The sequence below is a fragment of the Prionailurus bengalensis genome, chromosome B2 (assembly GCF_016509475.1).
Source record: "Prionailurus bengalensis isolate Pbe53 chromosome B2, Fcat_Pben_1.1_paternal_pri, whole genome shotgun sequence".
In the NCBI taxonomy this organism is placed as follows: Eukaryota; Metazoa; Chordata; class Mammalia; order Carnivora; family Felidae; genus Prionailurus; species Prionailurus bengalensis.
This window is the reverse complement of record NC_057349.1, coordinates 116,301,882-116,310,148: the sequence shown is the minus strand read 5'-3', so window position 1 is coordinate 116,310,148 and position 8,267 is coordinate 116,301,882. Positions and strand designations below refer to the sequence as shown.

The 8,267-nt window shown below is 38.1% G+C and overlaps 1 pseudogene; it reads left to right on the top strand.

Moving 5' to 3' along the window:
• The first annotated feature begins 501 nt into the window (after positions 1-501).
• LOC122490536 lies at positions 502-7,912 on the top strand (annotated as a pseudogene).
• The last annotated feature ends 355 nt before the right edge of the window (positions 7,913-8,267 follow it).

Genomic DNA, 8,267 nt, shown 5'->3' with positions numbered 1-8,267 from the left:
CCCCTCACACTTATTTGTTGCACATGTGTGAATGCCGAGTAAAATGGAGAACTACTGCCAATGTCTTGAAGGTCAACTACAATAGGGAATCTCAAAACAGGAGGCAAGAGGAAGGTTAGACCTGTACATTAAAGAGAGATGAGGAGGGGTGTTTGGGTGGCTCAGTCCATTGAGCGTCCAACTTCAGCTCTGCTCACGATCTCATCATTCCTGAGTTCGAACCAGGTCAGGCTCTGTGCTGACAGTTCAGAGCCTGGAGCCTGCTTTGGATTCTGTGTCTCCCTCTCTGCCCCTCCCCACTCATGCTCTGTCTCTCTCTCTCTCTCTCTTTCTCTCAAAAATAAATAAACATTAAACAAAAAAGAGGGATGAGAAGTAGCAGGCACAGTGGGAACATCAATCTAAAGCAAAGCAGCTGCCACAGCAACAACTGGCTCCGTGCCTACAGGCAGAGCAAGCCACTACTATAGGTAGAAAGCAGGTCGTGTGTGTGATCTTAACATGGTGGATAAACAGAAGCCAATGCCAACTCTTGAAGATGGTAAGGGACTGAAGAAGAGATGGGCAAAGTGGTAGGAGACAGGTTGGTAATGATAGGGCCAGATCATTTTAAAGACATTGGTTTTACTTTGAGTTAAAGGGGCAGCTATTGCTATATTACATTTTTAAAAGATGACTCTGGTTGCTGTGCTGAAAACAGACTGTGAAGGGGCACCTTGGTGGCTCAGCTGGTTAAGCGCTGACTTGATTGCAGCTCAGGCCATGATCTGGGCTCGGCACTGATGGCATGGAGCCTGCTTGGGATTCTCTCTCTCCCTTTCTCTCTGCCCCTCCCAGGCTCATGCTCTCTTTCTCTCTCTCTCTCTCAAAAATACATAAACAGACTTAAAAGAAAGAAAACAAATGGTCAAGAGAACATGTAGGTACAAGGTGATCACTTAGCAGGCCACTGCAGAAATCCAGAATTTGTGGTGGTGGCTTGAACCAGAGGAGTAGCAGAGGAGAAAAGAAATAAAAGATTCTGTACATATTTTAAAGATGGAGCCTACAGGGGGGAGCCTGGGTGGCTCAGTTGGTTGAGCGTCCGACTTCAACTCAGATCATGAACTCAGGGATTGTGAGTTCGAGCCCCACGTCAGGCTCTGTGCTGACAGCTCAGAGCCTGGAGCCTGCTTTGGATCCTGTGTCTCTTTCTCTCTCTGTTGCTCCCCTGCTTTCTCTCTCTCTCTCTCTCAAAAATAAATAAAGATTAAAAAAAATTTTAAAAGATGGAGCCCACAGGGTTTCCTCACTTTACACTTTAACAAAATTAAATTTCCAGTGGATTAAGAAGCTGTTAAAACTCTTCAAAATAAAGTTACAAACACATTAGAAGGAACCATAGTTAGAGGTAGGGAAGTATTCTTAACATCCCCAAATTCAAAAGCCATAAGCAATGTCAACATTAAATAAATAAAATGATCAGATAAGCAACAGAAAAGTAGAAAACACATGTTCACGTATATGAGAAAAAAGTTTAGTACCTAAAATCTATAAAATATTTAGAAGTCAAGAAGAGAAAGGTGAACAATGCAACAGAAAAAAAGGGCAAAGGATATGTAGAGAATATTGGCAAAACAGGAAATGCAAATAAGGATACACTTATAAAAAGGCATATAACTTTGTCGGCTTGTATGGAAGCAACAATTACATGCCAGTTTTCCTCCATCAGGTTGGCAAAAAAGAAGTTGAAACATTCAAGAATTGAACAAAGCATGATATAGGGAGCTCATACACTGTCCGTGAAAGCATGTCATTGACCAATATGTTGAGAAGCATAAATTGATAATATATATTAAAGTATAAAATAGCTATCATCTGACCCCAGAAAATCCACTTGATACTTATTTTAGGGAAATATTCTCATTTCACTAACAAAAGTGACCAACAAAAGACTAGATAAACCCATGTAGTATATACACCAGTAAAAGGATAAAATATATCCACATGTCCTGACAGAAATATATCTAATATATAACTTAACAAAAAAGGAAGTTGACTGAGAAATATAAAAGATGACATTTGTATGATAAAAGGGTGTGATGATAATCTAAGTAGAAGTTTTCTATGTCCCCACAGCTATGAGGGTCTCGTTACCTAATATAGTCATTATTAGATAACTCTGACATTAAAATAGTCTATTTTATTTTATTTTTTAAATTAATTTGATTTATTTATTTTGAGAGAGACAGAGACAGCATGAGTGGAGGAGGGAGAGAGAGAAAAGAGGGAGACAGAGAATCCCAAGCAGTCTCTGTACTGTCAGCATGGAACCGGATACAGGGCTTTAATACACACACTGTGAGATCATGACCGGAACCAAACGAAGAGTTGCCACTGACTGAGCCAGCCAGGTGCCCTAAAATAGTCTATTTTAATATCTCAATTTTAAAATAAGTTCCAGACCCTCTTGCACTGTTGGTGGGAATGCAAACTGGTACAGCCACTCTGGAAAAGTGTGGAGGTTCCTCAAAAACTTAAAGATAGAACTACCCTATGACCAAGCAATAGCACTACTAGGAATTTACCCAAGGGATACAGAAGTGCTAATGCATAGGAGCACATGTACCCCAATGTTTATAGCAACACTTTCAACAATAGCGAAATTATGGAAAGAGCCCTAAATGTCCATCAACTGATGAAAGGATAAAATGTGGTTTATATATACAATGGAATACTACTTGGCAATGAGAAAGAATGAAATCATGCCATTCGCAGCAATGTGGATGGAACTGAAAGGTATTATTCTGAGTGAAATAAATCAGTCAGAGAAGGACAGATATAATATGTTTTCACTCATATGTGGATCTTGAGAAACTTAATGAAGACCATGGGGGAAGGCAAGGGGAAAAAATAGTTACAAACAGAGAGGAAAGGAGGCAAACCACAAGAGACTCTTAAATACAGAGAACAAACTGAGGGTGGACGGGGGTTTGAGGGAGAGGCAAAATGGATGATGGGCATTGAGGAGGGCACCTGTTGGGATGAGCACTGGGTGCTGTATGTAAGCCAATTTGACAATAAATTATGTTTTAAAAAATTATTTAATTTAATTTAATAATTTAGTTTAATTTAAAATTTAAACAAATAAAATAAAATTAGTTCTTGGACTTAAGTGAAATATCTATCCTTGCATATCAAACAAAATTATTTGTCAGTCAGTGTCTTACTGATTATTAGCTACTACTTCAAATAAGAGAATAAAAATGCAATATAAATCAATTGCAATATATAAATGAAAATCATGCAAAATTTGTAACACTGTATGAAGTCCATTAAAGTGATTTGGGGAACTGTACAAGTCACAGACCAGACTTTTCAAAATTAGCAATTTTTAATAAGAGAAGATGAAGAACCATAGTAACAAAATGAAGGCTTTAAACAAAATGCTTTTAAGATCGAAATGTTTAGCAAACAGAGATTGCATACATGAGCAAAAGTGTTCTGCTTTCAGACTCTGCTACAAAAATCAAATGTGAAATAACTGATTTCATGTCATGTTTTTATATAATTTTGTCAGTAAAAACTTACAGGAAAACACTCTCAATTCATTCTTTAGTAGATCCAAAATAATAGCAGGTAAAATGATACTTCTTTTTTGGATAAAAATCAGAGAAATTTCCATTTTTTAAATTTTAGTCTTATTTTCAAGATAAAATGACAAGAAATGCCTTTCCCTTCTATCTAAATGACACTTGTCTGTTTTGTAAAGAATTTATACGATGTGACATTTAGTACAAATTATTCTAAATCCATAGACAAAGTGTTCAAATGTCTTGGTGCAGTTTTAAGATTTGATAACTTCAGATGTATAGATTCTACAAATCTACCCCCCAAAAACATTTGAAAGTTTATTTACTTACATTTACAGTATATGCATGTAATTTTGTGAATCATAAGTTTTTAATTTTATTCTAGTCTTTCTCATTAAAGATGGGAAACAATGACAAAAAAGAATTTAATACTTATTATTAAAATTCTCAAACAAAATAAAGTAAAGAAATTCAAATAATTAAACTTTTAAATGATGTGTTTTATAAACTTGTAATACTTCTGATGTTACTAAAGCTTAAAACTACTTTCCTATATACAAAATCAATGTACAGAAATCAGTTGCATTTCTATACACCAATAATGTAGCAGCAGAAAGAGAAATCAAGAAATTAATCCCATTTACAGCTGCACCAAGACCCATAAAATACCTAGAAATGAATCTAACCCAAGATGTAAAAGATCTGTATGCTGAAACTATAGAAAACTTATGAAAGAAATTGAAGAAGTGACAAAGAAATGGAAAAACATCCCATGCTCATGGATTGGAAGAACAAATATTGTTAAAATGTCAATACTACCCAAAGCAATCTACACATTCAATGCAATCCCAATCAAAATTGCACCGGCATTCTTCTCAAAGCTAGAACAAACAATCCTAATATTTGTATGGGAACACAAAGGACCCCAAATAGCCAAAGTAACGTTGAAAAAGAATACCAAAGCGGGAAGTATCACAGACTTTAGCCTCTTCCACAAAGTTGTAATCATCAAGACAGTATGGTATTGGCACAAAAACAGACATATAGACCAGTGGAATAGAAAAGAGAACCCAGAATTAGACCCACAAATGTATGGCCAACTAATCTTTGACAAAACAGGAAAGAGTATCCTGTCCAATGGAAACAAGACAGTCTCTTTAGCAAATGGTTCTGGGAGAACTAGACAGCAGCATGAAGAAGAATGAAACTGGGCCACTTTCTTACACAATACACAAAAATAAATTCACAATGGATGAAGGACCTAAATGTGAGACAGGAAACCATCAAACCCTAGAGAAGAAAACAGGCAACAACCTCTTTGACCTCAGCTGCAGCAATTTCTTGCTCGACATGTCTCCAAAGGCAAGGGAAATAAAAGCAAAAATGAACTATTGAGACCTCATCAAGATAAAAAGCTTCTGCACTGCAAAGGAAACAGTCAACAAAACTAAAAGGCAACCGATGGAATGGGAGAAGATATTTGCAAATGACATATCGGATAAAGGGTTAGTATCCAAAATCCATAAAGAACTTACCAAACTCAACATCAGAAAAACAAATAATCCACTAAAGAAATGGGTAGAAGACATGAATAGGCACTTTTCCAAAGAAGACATCCAGATGGCCAACAGACACATGAAAAGATGCTCAACATCACTTATCATCAGGGAAATACAAATCAAAACCACATTTAGATACCACCTCATACCAGTCAGAGTGGCTAAAATTAACAACTCAGGAAACAACACATGCTGGTGAGGATGTGGAGAAACGGGAACTTTCTTGCACGGTTGGTGGGACTGCAAACTGGTGCAGTTGCTCTGGAAAACAGTGTAGAGGTTCCTTAAAAAAATTAAAAAGAAAACTACCCTATGACCCAGCAATAGCACTACTGGGAATTTATCCAAAGGATACAAGAGTGCTGATTCATAAGGGTACATGTACCCCAATGTTTATATCAGCGCTTACAATACCCAAATCATGGAAAGAGCCTAAATGCATGGAAAGAGCCTAAATGTCAACTGATGAATGGATAAAGAAGATGTAGTTTATATATACAATGTAATACTACGTGGCAATGAGAAAGAATGAAATCCTGCCATTTGCAACAACATGGATGGAACTGGAGGGTATTATGGTAAGTGAAATAAGTCAGTTGGAGAAAGACAGATATCATATATTTTCACTCATATGTAGAACTTGAGAAACTTAACAGAAAACCATGGGGGAAGGGAAGAGGAAAAAATAGTTTCAAACAGAGAGGGAGGCAAACCACAAGAGACTCTTAAATACAGAGAACAAACTGAGGGTTGATGGGGGATGGGTGGAGATGGGTAATGGGCATTGAGGAGGGCACTTTTGGGATGAGCACTGGGTGTTGTATGTAAGTGATGAATCATGGGAATATTCCCCCAAAACCAAGAGCACACTGTATACACTGTATGTTGGCCAACTTGACAATAAATTATACTAAAAAACAAAACAAAACAAAACTACTTACCTGTGTATGTGTGCATAGGCATATATCCTAGACCTATAATAGATAAAATAAAAGACTTTTTTTAAAGATTTTATTTTTTAAGTAATGTCTATACCCGATGTGGGGCTCAAATTCACCACCCCTAGATCAAGAGTCTCATGCTCTACTAACTGAGTCAGCCAGGACCCTGAAAATAAGACTTCTAACAGGTGTTTAAAAAAAGAAAAAGCAAGTCCTCAGAACCTACTGAAATAGACATACAGACCATGTTTCTTGAAGAAAGAATCAAATAGTAAATATACCAATTCTTCTCAAAATTAATCAATGCCAGTTAAAATCCTAGAATTATTTATTTGTTTACAGTTTATTTATTTATTTTGAGAAAGAGAGACAGAGAGAGCAAGCAGGGGAGGGGCAGAAAGAAAGGGGGTCAGAGAGAATTGTAAGCAGCCTCTATGCTGTCAGCATAGGTCCTGATACAGAGCTTGAACTCACAAACAGTGAGATCATGACCTGAGCTGAAACCAAGAGTCAGTGGTTTAACCAACTGAGCCACCCAGGTGCCTCAATCCTATAATTATTTATGAAATCTTAAAAGCTGAGTCTTATTAAAGAAAAAATTTATTCTGACACGTGTTAAGGATGGAAATTAAGACTTTATTCAAGATGAATTACTGCAGGGCACCTAGGTGGCTCAGTCGATTAAGCGTTCAACTCTTGATTTCAGCTCAGATCATGATCTCACAGTTCGTGAGTTCAAGCCCTACATTGGGCTCCATGCTGACAGTGCAGAACCTGCTTGGGATTCTTTCTGCCCATCCCCTGCTCACACGCTCTCTCATTCTCTCTCTCAAGAATAAGTTAATTAAAAAAAAAATCTTTAAAAGGGGAGATAACTGCAATGGTGGGTTTGCAGCAGCTAAGAGAGCTCAGTCTCAACTCTGAATACCATAAGAACAAGTGGATTTATAGGGACAAGGTAGTCAATGGATGGAAAATTACTAAGAGGAGGTATCAAGAGAAGGCAGATTCTGGCTAAAAAGACTTAACAGGATTCTTTCTGAAGGCCAGGGTGATTAGATATTGAGGTTAGACAAGGGTGGCAGTGGAGAATTTGATCAGATATCCCAGGCGATCAGATACTAAGTATATGAGGTCTCTCTACACTGACTTAGCAGGATTCTTGCTAAAACCCAACTCTGCAGAGATGGTGAAAGATGCCCAAGGTCAAGGCCTAGTCCAAAAGGGGGCTCAGAAGAGCCTGACCAATTCTTGGTCAAGGAAAGTGTGTTTGACACTCTAACATTCTCCCAGAAGGAAGAAAAAAAAAAATGGCTTACGAGAAGCCAAAACAAAATTTGATTTGAAACAAAAAAAGAAGATCCAGGACTGCGCTTGGGCACAGCAGCACACCTCTCAGCCAGCCTCTACCAGCTTCTCATATCCTAGCTAACACCCAACGTACCTTCATCACAAGCAAGCCAGACGGGATGCACTAAGGCCTGATAAGAGAGATCATTAAGGTCTTCATGCAAAAGAGATTCCATATCATGAACATAATGTTCCTTTGGGTCTCTGAGGAACACCTGAAGCAGTACTATATTGATCCCATTCTTCCTGGAGCTGGTGAAGTACATGAACTAAAGCCTGGTTGTGGCCGTGGTGGTGGTGGGCCTGGGTATGAAGTTGGGTGACTAATGTAGTAGATTGTCAGTCAGGGAACTTCTGTATTTAAGTTGTCAGGGACATCATTCATGGCAGTGACTCAGTAAAAAGTCCTGAAGAAGAAATCAGCCTATGGTTTAAGCCTTAACAATTGATCAACTACATGTCTTGTTCTTATGACGGGATTCATAAATAAGAGGTAGACAAAGCAGCTGTCTCCTTGGGCACAATATGATGTGCCACTGGATACAGCTCTTCATTACACTAACTTGAAGGCAACAGGATCGATGATCCTTTTCTGAACCATATTTACTTTAAAAACTTTTAGAAGCTGGGGGCTCCTAGCTGGCTCAGTTGGTGGGGCATGCAAGTCTCGATATCAGGGTTGTGAGTTCAAGTCACATGTTTGGTATAGAGATTACTTAAGAAAATGAAATATTAGGGGCGCCTGGGTGGCTCAGTTAAGTGTACGACTTTGGCTCAGGTCATGATCTCACGTTTCATGGGTTCAAGCCCCATGTCGACAGCTCAGAGGCTGGAACCAGCTTCAG